Genomic DNA, 21,346 nt, shown 5'->3' with positions numbered 1-21,346 from the left:
CGTTGAAAATACATAGGACATGGTCATGATCTTGTCTTTGAACTTTTGGTTTAGATAATTCATTCATCATAAGCTGTTATTACATATGGTTTGCTTACCTATACAAGAGGTTAATTTTCTTCTTCCTCAGTTCCCGTTTTGTTCATACCCCCAGGAAGAAGATATATCCCACTGTGAGTGGGTTCTTTGTATTAAACAAACTTCTCAATTGTTGGTGTATTCTATACACCCCATTTTTGAATTGTAAATATTTAATTCATTTATAGGTGTACCACATACACCTTAATTCTTGATCAATAGAGGTACGCTCTAGTATTGACCAGTGAGACTTTTATTTGTACTTTAACTTCCACTTTCCCCAACTCTTTCTACACAAGACACTATAAACATGAACCTTAAAATCATGACATACAATATTAAAGTCCTAGGAAAAGATTTTCCCTATGGAGAGAACTTGAAAACTCTAAAACAGACATAACATGTGTCCAAGAGACCAAATTTAAAAATGAAGACCACCCAAAATTTGAACACAAAAATTTCCCACATATATACCAATCTAACAATTCAAAAAAGAAAGCGGGGGTAATGACAATAATAAAAAACTCGATCCCATTTGAATTTATTAACCTGCACAATCGCCAACATCTATGCTCCTAATAAAAAACAAAAAACATTTCTAAATAAATTCATTAAAAAATTCGACCAAAACAAAAAAGGTATACCCATTATACTGGGAGACTTTAACTCCACCCCAGACCACCTCCTTGACTCTTCTTCCAAAAAGAGACCACAAACAGGAGATCTCAACACTTGGCTGTTCCAGAATGAGCTCTACGATACATTTCGATGTATCAGCGAATCTTCCATTGAATACTCCTTCTTCTCAGAGACTCATCAATCAGCGTCCAGAATAGAGCTAATCATCGCCGACGTCTTTACTTTGGCGAGGTTTACAAAAATTTATATAAAAGACAGAACAATTTCAGATCATTCCCCGGTGGTTGGAGAGCTCGTTCTGGGACCCCCAATAAACAACAAAACTCTGTGGAAATGTAACTCTAATATAATCAACAACACCATACATAAATCCTGAATAGAATCCTCGATTAAACTGTACTTTAAAGAAAATTGTTCTGACTCCACTAACCCCATCATTAGATGGTGTGCCCACAAGGCAGTGATTAGAGGTTTGCTGATCCAGATTTCTTCCAAAAAAAAGAAAGAAAAAAGGGCGGAAACAGAAAGAATCCAAACTCTTCTAAAAAATAAAATTAATGAACAAATTGCTCTCCCCTCCCCTTCTTCTACGTTACAGTCTGAAATATCGAAACTGACACAAGACCTAAAATTACTATTATTCTCCCCTTATGAAGCAGCAGTCAAAAACTCTAAATATAAATTGTATACATCTTTAAACAATCCCACTAAATTTATGTGCAATCGCATTAAAAAAGAAGGCTCCATAACAGAATTAACAAAATAAAAAATTTAAAAGGAACAACACTATCCCACCCCCAAGACATAGTAAATGAATTTGCAAAATTCTACGAGAAGCTATATAACATCGACCCCCCCAAAAAACCCTCCCAACTCCACCAAGATGCCATAACCTCATTCCTTTCTTCAATCAACCTCCCAAAAATAACAACCGAAGACAAGTCAATCCTATCAGCTCCCTTTGATTTAGAGGAGATAGAGGATTGTATTAAGCAACTAAAGCAATCAAAATCCCCAGGTCCCGATGGCTTTGGCAACGATTATTATAGAACTTTCAACAAAACTCTCTCCCCCCATCTCTTGCAATCATTTAACATGGCCTCATCCTTGGGTACCTTCCCTACTGAAATCCTCGAAGCTTCTGTTGTTTTAATTCCCAAGCTCAAAGACAACCCTGAAGACATTGCCAATTTTAGACCCATTTCCTTAATCAATTGCGACATCAAAATATATGCCAAAATTCTAGCTAATAGGCTTAATCTGATACTTCCCACCTTAATAAATAATGACCAGATCGGGTTTGTCGTGGGTCGCCACGCTTCAGACGGTGCCAGGAGAATCATCAACGCCATCAAAATAGCTAATCAAACAAAACAAAGCACCCTGATTGTCTCTCTAGACGCAGAAAAAGCTTTTGACCGTCTGGAGTGGGGCTTCCTACGACAGACCCTGATCAAATTTGGGTTTGATAATTCCTTTATTACTACAATTATGGCACTCTACTCCAACCCTAGAGCAAAAATCGTTGCTAACAATCATGTATCTCCCTCCTTCGCTATAACAAATGGTACAAGGCAGGGATGTCCCTTATACCCACTCCTTTTTATCTTAGCCATGGAGCCCCTTGCACAAATGGTCAGAGAAAATAATAACATCAAGGGATTGGAAACCCCCTCTCGCCAATACAAACTAAGTATGTTTGCTGATGACATCATTCTCACCCTAACAGACCCTATCAACTCCATGTCAGAACTTCACAAGATATTGGATTCTTTTTCAAATGTCTCCCATTTCAAAATTAACGCAACAAAATAAAAAATCCTACCCTTAAATGTAGATGAAGAGCAAATTAAAAAAATTAAAGCTTCTTCCCCCATTACCTGGGCTAATAAAGAACTTACCTATTTAGGGATTAAGATCACTAAAAATCTAAACAACATAGTAACAAATAATATTAATTACTTAATTAAAACTATCAATAATGACACTACCACCTTTGGGCATAAATTCCTCTCCTGGTGGGGCAAAGTCCTTACAATAAAAATATTTACGCTACCTAAGATTCTATACATTCTGAGCGCCATTCCTCTTCCCATTTCGGTATCATACCTTACATCTCTCCAAACCATCATTAATAAATTTATTTGGAATAATAAAAAACCCAGGACACCCTCAAGTATCACTTACAAAAAAAGAGCATATGGGGCTTGGGGATTCCCAATATAGCTGCCCATTATTATACATCCTTGATAAAACAAAGCAAATTCTGGCTAACAGTATCAAAACCCCCAGCGTGGTTAGATATGGAAACCCTTCTAAATAAAAACAACCACCCCAAAGATTTAATTATAAAAACACTAACTGGTCATCAACTCAACTCAGTGACTCACCCAATATTCCAGGCCACCATACATGCTTGGGAAAAATTGTCCAGATCAAGAAAGGGAACATCCAAAAAATCTATCTTGGTTAAAATTCCTCTCTCCACTATTTCTACATGTAACAATATTACACTTCCAACTCTATGGGAAGAAAGGGGAATTACGAGATTGGGAGACGTCTATGACGGTAGCTCTTTCATAAAATTTAGCAACCTAAAAGAGAAGTTTAGACTCCCGTCATCAACGTTTTTACAATTTGTAATGTTAAAAGAACAAGTCATGAATTTTCTCCAGAAGGGTCCTAAATTCTCCGAAGCATCCTTAAACTTAGTAAGTAACACGGAACACGGAGTCTTTTGGAGTCACAAATATATTTATGACTGGTTTAATCATGACTGGGAAATGCCTAAACACCCCTATATACGCAAGTGGGAAAGGGAACTGCAGTCTACCTTTACCAGAGAAGATTGGGAGGACGCTCTGTCTTCCACATATGATTCCACGTTATCTATGTCTCTTCAAGAATGTAATTTCAAAGTAAATACCCGCTGGTACTATACCCCAGCAAGATTAGCTCATATTAACCAAGATGGATCTGCCTCCTGTTGGAGAAAATGTGGCATTAAAGGGGACCTCCTTCACATGTTTTGGCATTGCCCAAAACTAAAACCTCTCTGGACACAAATATCTACCCTTATTGACAAAATTTATGGCAAACCACTAAATTTAACTCCCCATATAGCTTTGCTTTCCCTGGGCCTCGAGGACCTTAGTCTAGATAAAGGGAATATGATTATACAAGTACTGCTGGTAGTAAAAAACAGCATAGCTTTTAACTGGAAACATCATCACCCTCCTTCATTTTCAGACATAATAGAACAACTATCTCTCCATAGGACATATGAATATCATTCGCCCTAGCGAATAACCAACTGGTGAAATATACAAATAAGTGGTCTCACTGGGACAATATATATCCATAACATCTATTCTTATAGATATATATCTAATATACGTACCTTAAAAATTGTTGTATAAAGTTTACTTTATTTTTGTACATTTCAGTTTATTTTTACTGTATATCTATAAAGTGATATAAAGCGTTTATAATACCCAAAATTGATATTGAAGCAAAATAAAGCTTTATAGAGAATGATTAATAAATATAAAAATATTATATGGTATGTTATGTTACATATCGGCAAGCAAAAATGCCTATAAAAATGAGTCATGTTTTGTTACGAAAACGAAAATATTGGAATGTACTTTTTCTGTACTTTTTCTATATCTTTAAAACGATATGAAGCGTTTGATACGCTTAAAATTGTTAATGAAACAATACAAAGTCTTATAAACACCCATTATATGTCAAATGTCTATTATAATATGGAATATTATATGTTATATGTTACCTAATGACAAACAATGCCTTCAAACTTGAATCTTGTTATGTTGCTAAAATGAAAATAAAAACATTGGAAAAGAAATCGTTTGTGAACAGCAGTTTTCAGCTCTTTCCACAGATTCTCGATTGGATTGAGGTCTGGATCCGTAGTTGGGAGAAAGACTTAGGTATGGAATTACAAGATTGGGAGGTGGATCAAATATATAAAAATTCACACGGCCCCTCAAGTTGCATTAGGGTACAAGAAAACTCATACAAAGTCATCACTAGATGGTACACTACCCCATCATTATCCCGCTTATGGTACCCTAAGGCCACATCAACCTGTTGGAGATGCTCCAAAGATACTGGAACTTTCTTGCATATGTGGCGGTCCTGTGAAAAAATACAAACCTTTTGGAGGGAAGTGTTGGAATACACTACTGACATTTGTAAATTACTTCAACCTCCATCTCTAACACTCATTTTTCTGAATTGGAAGGGGGACAAATCAAAATTTAAAAATAAATCTCTAGTGGCATTTCTTCTTTCGGCAGCTAATTCCAGCTCATTGGATGACCAAAAGTTGTCCGAGCCTCTCAGACTGGGTTAATAAGGTTGATCAACTATACTATATAGAGGAGATTTCTGCATACACCTATTTCTCACAAGATAGATTATATTTAACATGGGCTCCCTGGAAATCTTTTAGAACTAGTAATGAATATCTGGCCATCATTAACCCCTAATGATCCTCTGGATTCTGAGATGCCACTACAACCTAATAGCAAACACTCCGACGTGCTTTAGCATCTCACCTGTTTGTATTTCTTGACAGGCCGGCTGTTCTCTCCACTGTTGGAGTAAACCCCTAATCCTCTCCCACCATCCTCTTCTTCCCCTCTTTATTTTTTATTTTTATATTTTGTTGCATAAAAGTAATAGTGGTAAATTAATAACTTTATTTTTAAAGGTAGTCTCTGTGTTGTTACATCCCGCTGATCACCGACTTCACTATATGATGTATCCAGTTCTAATTGTTCTCATTATCAGGCGGTCCAAAAAGAATGTTTTATTGTTAAAATGAATAGACTACTTCCAATACTATGTATGTTTCCACAACAATATATCTTTATTATTGCTTTTCAGCTGTTATTTGTATTAAACTTAATAAAAAGATGTTTAAAACTGGATTGAGGTCTTGACTTTGACTTGACCATTCTAACACCTGGATACGTTTATTTGTGACCCATTCCATTGTAGATTTTGCTTTATGTTTGGGATAATTGTCTTGTTGGAAGACAAATCTCTGACCCAGTCTCAGGTCTTATGCAGACTCCAACAGGTTTTCTTCAAGAATGGTGAAAAAGATTTCCGGTGACTACCTCTTGAAGCTCATCAAGAGAATGCCAAGCAAAAGGTGGCTACTTTGAATAACCTAGAATATAAGACATAATTTCTGTTGTTTCACACTTTTTTGTTAAGTATATAATTCCACATGTGTTAATTCATAGTTTTGATGCCTTCAGTGTGAATGTACAATTTTCATAGTCATGAAAATACAGAAAAATCTTTAAATGAGAAGGTGTGTCCAAACTGTTGGTCTGTACTGTGTGTGTATATATATATATATATATATATATATATATTTTTTTTTTATACACTCAGCAGGTGAAATATGTGAACTCATCACCGATTTTCTTAGTAAATATATTTCTAGAGGTGCTATTGACATGAAATTATCACCAGATATCAAGCCATGCTATCCACACAGGAAAAGAAATCAAAGCATAGACGTCCATAAATTAAGTTATATGTAATAATGGGAAATGACACAAGGAAAATATATTGAATACATGAAGAAAGATAGGTGCAAAAAGCCATGGAAAGATATGACACCAGCTGAAATCTATCCGTGATTAGAAAATAGTCCTGCCCCTTAGTAAAAAATTTTATCAGCTGGTTCAACTGATGGCCTATAAAAGGAGTCTTATTACCAAGATGCCACACAAGAATCCTCTAATGATGGGTAAAACCACTGAGCTGTATCAAGACCTTGGTATGTAAAGTATTCAACCTTCATGGCCTGCCTGTACGCTCAAAAAGAAAGACTCCATTGCTGAGCAAAACTCAGGTTCAAAACAGTTTAAAGTTTGTGCAAGAAGATGTAGAAAAACCTGTGAAATACTCAGAGAATCTCATCTGGTCAGATGAGACCAACATTGAACTCTTTGGATGCCACAATATTCACGATGATTGGAGGCCAAACGGCACTGCATATCACCCCTTAATTACCATACCAAGAGTTAAGTTCAGCATTCGGCAATGGCAAACTTCATAAAATGAAGGAAGGATGAATGGATAAATGTACTGACACATTCTTGATAAAAATTTGCTGCCATTTACCAGGATGATGAAGATGAAAGAAGGGAGGGGAGTTAAACAAGACAATTATCTCATACAGCCAAGGAAACTCTCAATTTGCTTCAGAGAAAGAAAATAAAGCTACTAGAATGGCAGAGCCAATCACCTGACCTGAATCCAATAGAAAATTTATGGAAGGAATTAAAGCTCAAAGTTCATAGAAGAAGATCATTGGATCTTCAAGATTTGAAGAGTGTTTGTGTGGAAGAATGGGCCAAAATCATACCTGAGAAATGCATGCTCCATACATTAGTTTCTCCATACAGGAGGCGTCTTGAAGCTTTGATCACTAACAAAGGATTCTGTGCGAAGAAATCAATTTCAGTGAGCATGTTCAATACTTTTTCCCCTTGCTAATTCTCATTATTACACATAATTTAATTTATGGACATTTATGGTCTGATTTCTTTGCCTCTGTGAATTGGATCGGCTGTTACCAACATCTGGTGAGCATTTGATATCAATAGCACCTATAGAAATATATTTACTTATAAAACTGGTGAAGTGTTCAATACTTATTTCACCAATTGTGTGCGTATTCATATATATACATACACACACAACGGATGACATAAGTAGTGAGCATGTAACCACACAAGTAAATAAATCAATCAATCCATAGATGTACATAAAGTAAGTTTTGCGCAATAATGAGAAATAATTATTGTTAGGTATATAATTCCACATGTGTTATATGTGTATAATATATATTTGTTTCTGTATAGGATGTTCAGCATTGCCATGATATAGCAATACAAATGACATTTAACTTGAAAGATATGTCTATTCTCTTTGTTTAGAGTTCTCATGGGAGCATACCTGACATAATAAAATAGAAGTTTTATCAATTCTCCTATGTTTTATGTGACTCATTTAAGTTTTCAAAGAGTAGCGAATAGTAATGTATATTATGTCTTTATAATTTTGTATTTATAGATGGCATACATTACTATACTCACTGTCATAAGTATGGTCATAGTCATCGAAGAGGTTAAAACATTTATGAATAATCAATCATTGTCCTTGTTCCTTGCAATATGCTTAAATGTATGTGGTATGTGCATTTATTCATAAAAAAATAAATTATTATTCTTGTATAGCGATGAGCAAATATTTCAATGTTCGGTTTGGATTACGATCGCCGAATTTACAATATTTGCCAATTTATTCAATGAATATTTGACGAACCTAACCAAATGCCATTACGGTCAATGGAGGCGAGATGAGGAGGCGGTGTGTGTGATTGGGAGACACTGAATGTCCTGTCTGTTAGGTACAAGGAGATCTAACCAAGGGCCAAGTCTGTAATGTGAACAGATCAGAAAGTCAGTAAGAGGGAATGGTCCACTGTGTCAAAGGCAGATGCCAGGTTCCAGAGAAGGAGGTAGGACAAACTGAAGTAGCTTACATTTGGTGGTTAGTAGGTTGTTGGTGACTTTATTTAGGGCAGCTTCAGTGGAATGGTGCGGTGTGAAGCCAGATTGTAAGTGGTCAAAGAGGGAGCAAGAGAAGAGGTGGGAGGATAGTTCAGTTGTCAACGCAAAAAACTCCACCAAGGTGCTCCAACTCCACCAAGGACAGCATCTGCAAAGAGTTTGTATGTTCTTCCCATGGTTGCGAGGATTTACTCCCAGTAATTATTTTTCACCGCAAACTACAAAGACATACAGATAGTATATTTAGTGTGAGTCCCAATGGTGACAGTGCTAGCAATATCTGTAAAGCGAATCTTGAATTATTTGCGCTATGTAAGTGAGAAAACAAAAAAAATAATGAAATTGATGCTCATCCACTCTCAGTTTTGCAGATTATTATTGCCAGAAAAATGTAAGAATAGTAATGTAAGGGGGAAGACTGGGCTGCTTGTACCTGTGTCATACCAGGTCCGCAGCTGTCAGGGCTGCGTCCAGTGTTGCCGGGGGGGGGGGGGGGAAATGGAGAACTGGACAGGACTGATCACCTGGTGAGAAGGTGCATGGCGAGCAGAGGGAAGAGAGAGCAGGAAGCACGGGAAGAGTCAGAAGTTTCCTGCCGGCAGAGAGTAGAGACAGGTGTCTGCCCTGCTCTGCAGACACAGAGGGAGCATGGAGATGAGACCCATCCGGGGTTACATGAAGACCCCATGGGAACAGGGAGCACACAAAGCATGAGGTGTGCTGCCAGACATTGTGAGGTGCTTGCAGCAAGGAACCGGTGCCTGGTGCCAGGTCGTGAGCTGTATTCCCCTTTATGGACCGGTGTGCAGCGGAGCAAGCGCCAGGTAGAGACTTCCTCGGTGTTACCCTCTTCGGTTCTACGGATTAATGGACTAGGGGCTCAACGGGTAAAACCGAAGACCACCCGTTGCCACCAGTAGCTTGTTTGTGAGTTTGCGGGAAATGCCTGATGACGCCTTGCCAGCTGCTGCTGAGACTACAACCCTCATCAGACTGCATGCAGCTGAAGAACATTGGAGTCATGATAAATTTGATAATAAGACTTGTGCTATATTGCAATTCCATTTGTTAATTACCTGTTGTCTCCCTGCGAGATGTTCTCAATTGTTACAAGTAAACTGCATTATTGTTAACCCTTGCTCTAAATTCTATACCTTCCTGCATCCTGTTACCTGCTTAGAGTAATACGGGAAGTTGACTCAAAGAGGGTGGAGGACTGCTGGTATCGGAGGCCTACTGCTACAGGCAATACACATGAAGGAGACCCAACCAGGAATCTACACATCTACAAACATTTATTGACAGACACCAACAAAGTAACATAAATTTCACCACACTAGAAATAGTCTAATAGGGACGACAGGTCTTCCACTACACCAACCCAGCAGACGGACACCCAAGCAGGACTGTTCACATTTCCACAAATTAGTGTTAACATCTCCAGCAGCAGCAACAGCAGGCACATAATACCCACTAAAGATATCAGAGACCGCAATTACACGAGAACAATGCAGCACCCAAAAAACTATAACATCCAGTAACAAAATTTGTCAGTTGTCTTTGGATAGGACGTCACGTTGTTGGTTCACTAGTGCTTTCAGAAACATTAACATCTACCCCACATACACCTCAAACACCAAGTCTAATCCCCTTCTACTGCGACCTTGCTTTTTCCCAGTCATGTTGCTCAGATAGGGTGCTAGGAACACACTATTAACAACTAAAAAATTTTTATTCAGCACAACCTCTGCACACAGCTGAATTTCAGCAACACAAAAATTAGAAGGTGAAATATGGTTTGATGAATTACATTACTCACATTAGAAAGAATTGTTTCTGTGTGGATGATGCCTGTATGACAAAAAAGATCTGCTCCAAAAAATTTCAAAGTGTGATGTCCCTTACTGTATGATGTTAGTGATAGATTGTTTTGTGTGTGTGGATGAGGCCTGTATAACATTGACTACATGTTCCAAACAATTTCTATGAGAGACTGTATTAAGTTAGTAAAAAGCATTTTTTGGACCTGTCGATGAGGCCTGTATAACATAGACTAGATGCTCAAAATTATTTCAAACTGAGGTCTCACCTTCTGTATCATATGAGTAACATTGAAAAATAAATATTTTTAGAGTGTATGAGACCTGTATGATCTAGAAGGTTGTCTGTGGCATTGGAACGCCCTCTTTCCTACAGTTGCCACTGGTAAAGTGCAGGTTTGCCAGAGAAATATGGCCGATGTGTTGTTACATGAACTGATCAGGAAAAGGGGCATGACAACGGCGGGAATGGAATATTACAAAAGGATCAATAACAAGGTGGCTAAGGGAAGCACAAGGTCCAGGATCCAGCCTACAACGATTACTCGTTTAACCAACACCAATTACCAGAGAGCATTTGATGCTCGTCAGAAGATAGGTGTAACAGATGTGTGTCTCAAACTAGGCATAAAAGATGCCTGTGAGAAATTGGATGCCAAAGATGCACATACCGTAATCAAGAAGATAGGCTCAAAACAATTTCAAACTCATATCACGGCTGCTGTATCACATCTGTAAAAAAAATAAAATAAATTAATTTTAATGTGTAACAGTTCAACACACAGAACAATTTCAACGCCACTAAATTAAAAGAAAAAAATATGTTAATGTGTGTTAGGTTTGCAGAGAGATGTGTATCACAGCAACAAAATGTCAACTTGGGATACAAGATTGTGCACCACCACATTATGGGTGTCAGGTCCAAGCATTCCTACATGAACAGTTTCCTGGAAAGTGTATTGGTCATCGTGGGCCAGTTGACTGGCCACCAAGGTCTCCCGATCTGACCTCCTTAGACTTTTATCTTTTAGGTCATCTGAAGGCAATTGTCTATGCTGTGCAGCATCTGAAACAACGGATACTGGAAGCCTGATCAAGCAGTTCTTCTGCGGTGTTGCTATCAGTGTGTCAAGAGTGGGTTGCACTGACAATCCAACACAATGGGCAGCACTTTGAACACATTTTATAAGTGGTCATAAACTTGTAAATAACTCATGAAAGAATAAAGTTATGTTAAAACCAAGCACACCATTGTTTTTCTTGTGAAATTCTCAATAAGTTTGATGTGTCACATGTCCCTCTTCCCATTGAAAAAAATAAGGTTGGATCCAAAATGGCTGACTTAAAAATGGCCACCATGGTCACCACCCATCTTTAAAAGTTTACATAGTGGAATGCATTGAGAAGAATAAAAAATGAAAATGATCGATGTAAATCAAAATTAATATCCCATAAGGTCTGAATTTGGAATGATACTCAAAATCAAAGTGGAAAATCAAATTACAGGTTGATCCAACCTCAGTGGAAATGCCTCAAAACAAGGAAATGATGCTCAGTAGTGTGTGTGGCCGCCAAGTGCCTGGATGACCTCCCTACAACACCTGAGCATGCTCCTGATGAGGCAGCGGATGGTCTCGTGAGTGATCTCCTCCCAGACCTGGACTAAAGCATCCGCCAACTCCTGGACAGTCTGTGATGCAACGTGACGTTGGTGGATGGTGCAGGACATGATGTCCCAGAAGTGTTCAATCGGATTCAGGTCTGGGGAATGGGCGGGCCAGTCCATAGCTTCAATGCCACACTCCAGCTACATGAGGTCTGGCATTGTCCTGCATTAGGAGGAACCCAGAGCCAACTGCACCAGCAGATGGCCTCACAAGGGTTCTGAGGATCTCATATCGATATCTAATAGCAGTCAGGCTACCTCTGACGAGCACATGGAGGGCTGTACGGCCCTCCAAAGAAATGTGTTATGGCTGCGACCGTAAACGCAGCGGAGCCGATGCCTCCACGTCACCAAACCATGAAGATGTGGGCAAGCGTCCCAAATAGGATCGTGATGTGGACCCACTGGACCACATAGAGTAACCTGGACCTACCCAGACTAGGGAAGGGCAGCGAGCAGGGTCTGTGGCAGCTGAGCATGTGAACAAGATGGCAATATTCAGAACTAGATTACACCGCACAACTTCAGGTATGAAGAAACAAAGTTTACTTAAATGAAAACACAGTACATAACAAAACATAATGATGTCAGGATTCTGATTCCACACATCAGAGTAGGGTACACGTCTCATGATAACAGACTAAGGCAGGAGGACATCATGGGTTGATGAAGTCCAGGGTTATCTGGTACATGCTTACCCAGGACGGCCTCTCTCTCAGGCCTCAAGCACAGCACATGCTCTGCAGGAGAACATCAGACACCAACCCAGGACAGACGTCATCACAGGGTGGACCCCGGGAACCGGTGGGTCACAGGCAGGACATCAGACACAGGCTGGACATCAGGACATCGGACACAGACTGGGCATCAGGACACAGATTGGACATCAGGACACAGACTGGACATCAGGACAAAAACTGGACAACAGGACACAGGCTGGACATCAGGACACAGGCTGGACATCAGGACACAGGCTGTACATCAGAATAGACATCCAGGACACTGGCGTGGCAGCCCAGGTCATCAGCTGGGACACTGGCGTGGCAGCACAGAACATCAGAACATCGGACACAAGAAGGACATCAGGACATCAGGACACAGGCAGGGCATCAAGAATACCGGATATACATCTGGGACACTGGCGAGGTAGCCCAGGTCATCAGCTGAGACTCAGATGGCACAGGATCATGTAGTGGCGGTCATCAGGTTCCTAGCTCTGAGCATCGGACCTAGGAAGGAACTCAAGCGTGATGGTGCAAGCACGCCGGTCTGGACCTGGGCCAGACGGGGTTAGCCCCGCATAACAGGCTGAGCACAGCATAGTAAGGGTTCAGCATAAACACCAGACTCCATCTTTAAAAGATGAGCCCAGGAAGTTCAGTCACTGGGTAAGGGGTGTCAGATACAAAAGGACTTCGGGAACATAACAGAGGACTCAGTTCTGACAGGGTCAGGTACTGGATATGCAGCCTCCAGGATAGGCGGGTCTGGGTACTCCTCCCCCAGATTAGGCGTAAAAACAAAACACAAATAAATCTGGATATGTAGCCTCCAGGATAGGTGGGTCTGGGTACTCTGCCCCCAGATTAGGCGGAAAAACAAAACACAAACGGATCTGTATATGCAGCCTCCAGGATAGGCAGAAGACAGGAAGGAAGCAACACAGGTGCAAACTCAAACCCTAATAAAAGCAGGGTAAGTGTGTCCGCGCGCACCCTAAGCACAAACAGAAACCATTACAGCACAGACAGCACAGGAACTGTGACTTAGGGCACCTGGCAGTGGCTGCTAGACTGAACACACATGGAATGTCGTGCACCAGCTGCAGAGGACCTTGCAAGTCGTGGATAGCTTCCACAGCGGCAGCCAGGGACCGCACATGTGAGTGGTCATGTAACAGAGCAAAGACATCACAGCACATGTACAGCTACGCAGGAGCACAGGGAACTGAGCCACATCCATACAGGTAACAGACTACAGTATCCCTGCAAGTTAGGGGGAGAGGAGCAAGGGTTAATGCAGATACAAGCAAAAGTAATGCCAAAGAAACAAGGTATAAACCCAGTGGCGTTACAAAATGCCACCGCACACCATTACTGACCCACTGCCAAACCAGGCATGAAGGATGTTGCAGGCAGCTGATCACTCTCTACGGCGTCTCCAGACTCGGTCACGTCTATGACATGTGCTCAGTGTGAACCTGCCTTCATCTGTCAAGAGCACAGGATGCCAGTGGTGAATTTGCCAATCCTGGTGTTCTGTGGCAAATGCCAAGCATCCTGCGTGGTGTTGGGCTGTGATGACAACCCCCATCTGTGGATGGCGGGCACTCAGTCCATCCTCATGGAGTCAGTTTCTAACCATTTGGGCAGACACATGCACAATTGTGGCCTGTTGGAGGTCATTTGCAGGGCTCTGGCAGTGCTCCTCCTGTTCCTTCTTGCACAAAGACTGAGTTAGTTGTCCTGCTGCTGGGTTGTTGCTCTCATATGGCCCCCTCAATGTCTCCTGGTGTACTGGCCTGTCTCCTGGTAGCGCCTCCAGCCTCTGGACACTACGCTGACTTGCACAAAGGCTGAGGTAGTGGTCCTGCTGCTGGGATGCTACCCTCCTATGGCCCCCTCCTTGTCTCCTGGTGTACTGGCCTGTCTCCTGGTAGCGCCTCCAGCCTCTGGACACTACGCTGACAGACACAGGAAACCTTCTTGTCACAACTCACATTGATGTGCCATCCTGGATGAACTGCACTACCTGAGCCACTTGTGTGGGTTGCAGAGTCGGTCTCATGCTACCAGAGTGTGAAAGCACAACCAACATTCAAAAGTGACCAAAACATGAGCCGTTTCAAAGGGAAAAAAAACTCCAAGTAAATGTGGCGCTAACCACCTACGGATTTTTTGAATGCATCCACTTCAAGTGAAAAATGTTAATAAAAATTCATTTATTTTCTCAAAATAAAAAAATGAAATATATTTGTAAAATATTTTTAAGAAACAGTACAACGCGTTTCGGCTGCTATTTTTGCAGTGCAGCCTTCATCATCCTTATCTTTTTGGTAAGTATTGATTACTTTGCAGGTCTCTTACTATTGCACTTTAAAATCTGTCCAAATTTTAAATGTTAATAAAATCTCACCTAGAAGAAGGGAAAACCCAAAATAGAACACTTTCACAAGACTGCAGATTTCTGTTCAGAATAATGCAGCTTCCTTTAATTATCTATATGATAATTAGTGATGAGTGAGTATACTCATTGCTCGGGTTTTCCAGAGCAAGCTCGGGTGGTCTCCGACCTCGGAGATTTAGTTTTCCTTGCCGCAGCTACATGATTTGCGGCTACTAGACAGCTTGATTAAATGTGAGGATTCCCTAGCAACCAGGCAACCCCCACATGTACTCAGGCTGGCTACCAGCTGTAAATCATGCAGCTGAGTCAACAAATACTAGATCTCCGAGCAGTCACAAATACTCGGAAACAACGCGAGCATGCTGGGGAAAACCCGAGCAACGAGCATACTCGCTCATCACTAATAAAATCTCTGGTTTATGTGCTTACCAGGGGTGAACACACCATTGGTGAAACCTGTGCAGCCACACTGGGGATCAAGAGGTAAATAGGCCTACTTATACCTCCAAAACAGGTGCACTATGATGAGCTGTAAAGAGTCCCTCTTCTCTCTCTGTCCGGTCGTGACGCTGACATATGCTAAATTTTATCAAATCTTGCAAATTCATAATAAAATATGTCAAAACACATAAAATAACAAATTGTATGTTTTCTAAATTGTCACATTATCAGAATCAGATTGTAGAGTGGGGATTGGTCTGCTGTTTCACCCTACAAGCATGTTCTGTTTATTGATTTATATGAGACAGAAGAGGTATCACATGTGAGAGAAATGACGTCTACCTAGAACAAGAATTTTTACCTTAACTACATGAAGCTGAGGGATGACCAATGAGTGGATACAATTTTTCATTTTGAAATTATTAGTTACTGGATCTTTTACCCTTACACTTTTTGTGGACTCTTCCAGCTTCCTTTTAGATTTATTTTTTTGCAACAAAGCAATATTGAGTAGTAAAGTATATGAACTAATTATTACATACTTTGGCCCTATTCATGAAAGCTTTTATCCAGGAATTGCAAAAAATTGGGGACATTTGATGTTTGGACTCCATTTTGAAGCAACTTTGACAAAATGGACAGATCTGTGGAAAAGTCTGGGAGGTATAATGCATGTATGGACCTACTTGAATGATTGCTCCGTGTATAGAGCAGCAGCTCTATATACTGCAAGCTGTAGATGGCTTGCAGTTCTAAGCCTATATTCTAAGTGAGTACAATTGGCTACGTCCTGGATAAGAATGTGGATACTTCAACTGAGTACTATAAATCACATACCATAGTTCATTATGTCAATTACGATGCATTGTGTAGTTTGAAATTAGACTGTTGCTTTTGCTGCAGGTGAATACCTATTGTGAGTTTTGAACTCTATAACCACCTCTGTGCCCCAACTTTGATGTGTAACCACAATTTATCAATCTGTTGTGACCACCAAGCTGTGTGCCACAGTATTGACTGTAATCACTGTGTTAGCATCCTGAATTTGAGTAAATGGCATTTGCAATTAAAAACCTGCTGTGTCTGTGTTTCTCATTGCACTATGCTCAAGAGGAGCATAGGCCACATATCCAAAATTGACCGGTATACACATATACAGTTGAAACCAGAAGTTTACATACACTATATAGAAAGACACATATGCATGTTTTTCTCAATATCTGACATGAAATCAGAATAAACCTTCCACAAGCTTCTCACCATAGTTGGTTGGAATTTGGGCCCATTCCTCCTGACAAAACTGGTGTAACTGATCCAGGTTTGTAGATCCCCTTGCTTGCTCCTGCCTTTTCAGCTTTGCCCATAAATTTTCAATAGGATTGAAATCAGGGCTTTGTGGTGGCCACTCCAAAACATTGACTTTGTTATCCTTATGCCACTTTGTTAACATTTTGGCAGTATGTTTAGTGTCATTGTTCATTTGGCAGACCCATTTCCGCCCAAGCTTTAGCTTCCTGGCTGATGTCTTGAGATGTTGTTTCTGTATTGCCACATAATCTTCTTTTCTCAGGATGCCATCTATTTTGTGACATACACCAGTCCCTCCTGCAGCAAAACAACCCCACAACATGATGCTGCCACATCCGTGTTTCACAGTTGGGATGGTGTTCTTAGGCTTTCAAGCTTCTCGATGTTTCCTCCAAACATAAGGATGGTCATTGTGCCCCAAAAGTTCAATTTTAGTTTTATCAGAGTCAGACCACACAATGTAGGAAGATAGACCAGAATAGTAGTCTCTCTTGCATGTCCGGGCCAGAACTGTCAGGACTGTCACCATTGTTGCCGGGGGAAGCACTTTCTGACTGGAATAGACCTTTGCACCTGACTGCTGGGGCGGGAGTGATATAAAGGTAACTGTGCATGTAGAAACATGGCTTTTGGTGGGGACCCACCATGCACAACAGGAGAAGGGTGACTCCCTCTCTGCAGACCGACACCAACTGACAGGCCAGCTTTGCAGCATTCCATCCCCGCGCATACAGACTGTGCAGTTCCAGGGACTAACTCCCCGTTAATCCCCGACCCTAACAGCACTAACCGGTCAGTGCATCATACACCTGCTGACTCTTTCAGTGATGCTGATCCGGCGTTACACGCGGTTCACATCTTTGAGACTACGGCCTTCACTCTGGGACTTTGTTCTTCTTTGGCTGTGCAGCAGACCTTTCCCTGTTCTGCATCTCATTCCAGGATCACAAGACCACGTGAAAAAAGATCAGAATACTTTGCCACCATACAGAGATAGTGCTTCATCATTCTGCAGGATTGGCTCAGAGACGTCATGCGCCACCTATGGCACCATCGTGGGATTTTCCGGCCACCATCCTCCAGGAACTAGAGACTGATAAGTTAATAATAATCTTTATAATAATCTTTATTTTTATATAGCGCTAACATATTCCGCAGCGCTTTACAGTTTTGCACACATTATCATCACTGTCCCCGATGGGGCTCACAATCTAGAATCCCTATCAGTATGTCTTTGGAATGTGGGAGGAAACCGGAGTGCCCGGAGGAAACCCACGCAAACACTCAGAGAACATACAAACTCTTTGCAGATGTTGTCCTGGGTGGGATTAGAACCCAGGACCCCAGCGCTGCAAGACTGCTGTGCTATCCACTGCGCCGTTCTGCCCTTACATAAGTTAATCTGTAATTTCACTCATTGTCCTTACCTAATTGCTATATCCACATTGTGGGCCTGAATGCTTACCCCTCTTTACTCCCTGTATGGAGTATTTACAGTTGAGACATATTCCTATATAAAGTCTGCTAACTCTTGCTCTTCCTCCTGCTCATCACTGCATCTTGCGGTCCTGCTAGTATCCTACATTTGACATAGTCGGCAGGATGCAGTCTAACAGCATGGAGGTGGCAGACCAAGCAGTTGGAGGAGGCTCTAGGTCCAGTATCTCGCTGGGGCAATGCTGAATAATTTACCAATATTTACGGGGAGTAACACCATGTTGTAGAGCTGGACTGAGCGTATAAGTGGTATGATGAGGATGCACCCCATGACCCCTGCATTGGAAGCCGAAGTGGCTATAATGACATTAGATGGAGAAGCCAGAGACTCAGTTATGTTGTGGACCCCCAGGGAGCGAGACACTTTTAATGAAGCACTGCATATTCTGGAAGAGAAACATGGAGATCCCACAGATGTAGGGGAACTGACGACACGTCTCTTTAGTCGCATGTAGAGGGAGGGACAGACTGTAAATCAGTAAATGAACCCACTGCAGGAATTACATACTGCGATTGTCAGGAAAGACTGCGTTGGTATAGGCCCTATGGACATAATGCTGGGAGACCTTCTAGTGATGGGTTTGCGGGACACAATGACAAAACAGACCGTGTGAGAGCTTGTGCGGGTAAACTGTTGTGAATTCTGTGGCAGAGCTCCCTCCTGTGGTCACAAGTGGTACTTCGGCTGATTCTCTCTGGGAGCTTCCGTTTGTGGAGGAAACTGGTACTGCTGCTTCTGAGTTTCCTCCCTCAGGTGATCTGGTGAGGTCGTTAGGTGTTTCTCTACTTAACCCCACCTAATGCTTTGATTCATGCTTCCTGTCAATGTTCCAGTGTTGGACTTGTGTTTCTCTGGATCATTCCTGTGGCCTGCTGCTCTGCATAGCTAAGTGCTTCTTTGCTATTTGTTGCTGTTTTTTCTGTCCAGCTTGTCTATTTGTTTTGCTGGAAGCTCTGGGACGCAAAGGGTGTACCTCCGTGCCGTTAGTTCGGTACGGAGGGTCTTTTTGCCCCCTTTGCGTGGTTTTCTTTAGGGTTTTGTGTAGACCGCAAAGTTATCTTTCCTATCCTCGTTCTGTCTAGAATATCGGGCCTCACTTTGCTGAATCTATTTCATCCCTACGTTTGTCTTTTCATCTTACTCACAGTCATTATATGTGGGGGGCTGCCTTTTCCTTGGGGGTATTTCTCTGAGGCAAGGTAGGCTTATTTTTCTATCTTCAGGCTAGTTAGTTTCTCAGGCTGTGCCGAGTTGCATAGGGAGCGTTAGGCGCAATCCACGGCTGCCTCTAGTTGTGTTTGGAGAGGATCAGGGATTGCGGTCTGCAGAATTCCCACGTCTCAGAGCTCGTTCTGTTATTTTGGGTTATTGTCAGATCACTGTGTGTGCTCTGACCTCCATGTCCATTGTGAGACTGAATTGTCTTTCATAACAGTAAACCCTCAGGTGAATTTTGCTGAGATAGGAAGTGAAGTTTGCACGCATGAACAAGAGCAGAGGGTGACAGTCCCGGTGGTGAAGGTCCTGAGCAGGGAGGTGACTGTGAATGCAATCACTGAACCCCAATGGGTGGAAGAATTGAGGAGAGAACTTTTGAATATTAAAGGAGAATTGGCTGATGTTAAAAAGAAGTCAGAGACTGCCGCAAATGCTTCCGGTAACAGGGAAGGCCCAGAGTCCCGCCGTCACACTAGAATGCTTCATCGACAGAGGCCTCTCACTTGCTTTAATTGTGGCGAGAGTGTACATATAGCATGGGCGAGTATACATTGTAGAAGAGTTCCACCCCGTCGTCCGTTAAACTAGAAGGCTCCAAGCCTGAGGGACGCCGCCTGGAGCCAGAACAGATGCAGAGGAGTAGTGGAAGTCCCTCAAATCTAGCGTCAGTGTCCTCTCTAGACTGGGCCGAATTTGATGGTCGTACAGTGTGCTGCCTGGTGGATACAGGTTCACAAGTAACAACGATGCCAGAAACGTACTTCCGGCAACATTTTCCTCAAGCAAGGCGGCCCGAGTGGGGCCCATTGATAAAGTTGATGGCAGACAACCAACTGCCCATACTGGTTGCAGGGGTGATGTGGATGCAAATCTCCATTTGTGGAAAAGATCTGGGACGAAAGGGTGTGGTGCTAACCCAGGGATGAGTAAGCAGCGGACATACAGTCACTTTAGGGATGAACGTTTTGAAGGAATTTTGGAGTCTCCTCATCAATGAACCCTTCAATGAGACTCTCAAGCAAAGGAGTCCACATACGCCTCAAAGAAGAGTATTCCAACAGTTAGTGCATGCAGCTCAAGCTCAAGAAACTTGCCGTGAAGGAGGAGTGTTAGGCAAAGTGATTGTACCTGCTTCTTCCAAACTCATTCTACCACCCGGACAAACAGTGCTCACTCTGCCTGTCCGGGCTCGCGAACCATTAGAAGGAGTTGAAATTAAAATTGAGCCTTCCTTCTTGGGGCAACTTCCCTCGGGATTCTTGGTGGCCCGTACGTTAGCCATTGTACGTGATGGGACTGTTCCTGTACGCTGCGTCAATTTAGAGGATCAGGACTTCATAGTCCTCCCCAAATTTGAAGTAGCCCGGATGGTGAGTATGCCTAAAGAGATAGTACCATCTCAGTTTGTACAGCTGAAGGTGCAACAAGGGTATCCATAAACTGTGATGGTGAACTCCTCTTCGTCACCAGAGCTCCAATACATTCAGGATGGATGGCTTGTTCTGGAACAAATGAGGGCTAAATTGCCTGGACTCACTCAGACTCAGGTGTAACCGGTGGAAAGTCTGATAGGGCAATATAAGGACGTGTTAGCTCGCCATGAAGACGATTTTGGCTGCACCATGGCATGACACACAAGAGATCTACTGGGAATACCACACCCATTAGAGAAAGCTAGGGGCAAATCCCACCACAGCTGTACCAGGAGGTGAAGAGCATGTTGGGATAGATGCTGGGCTGCTGGGCTGCTCTGGTCTGCTCTGATAGTGCTGGTGCAGAAAAAGGAAGGGACCGTTTGAGTGGATTACCGGAAACTCATTGCTTGTACCGTGAAAGACTCATACCCTTTGCCCAGGATTGAGGAATCCTTGTCCACGCTAGGAAAAGCCAAATTATTTTCTACAATGGACCTCGCCAGCGGTTTTTG

The sequence above is a fragment of the Ranitomeya imitator genome, chromosome 5 (assembly GCF_032444005.1).
Source record: "Ranitomeya imitator isolate aRanImi1 chromosome 5, aRanImi1.pri, whole genome shotgun sequence".
NCBI classification, from domain to species: Eukaryota; Metazoa; Chordata; class Amphibia; order Anura; family Dendrobatidae; genus Ranitomeya; species Ranitomeya imitator.
Note: the sequence above shows the minus strand (reverse complement) of the source record.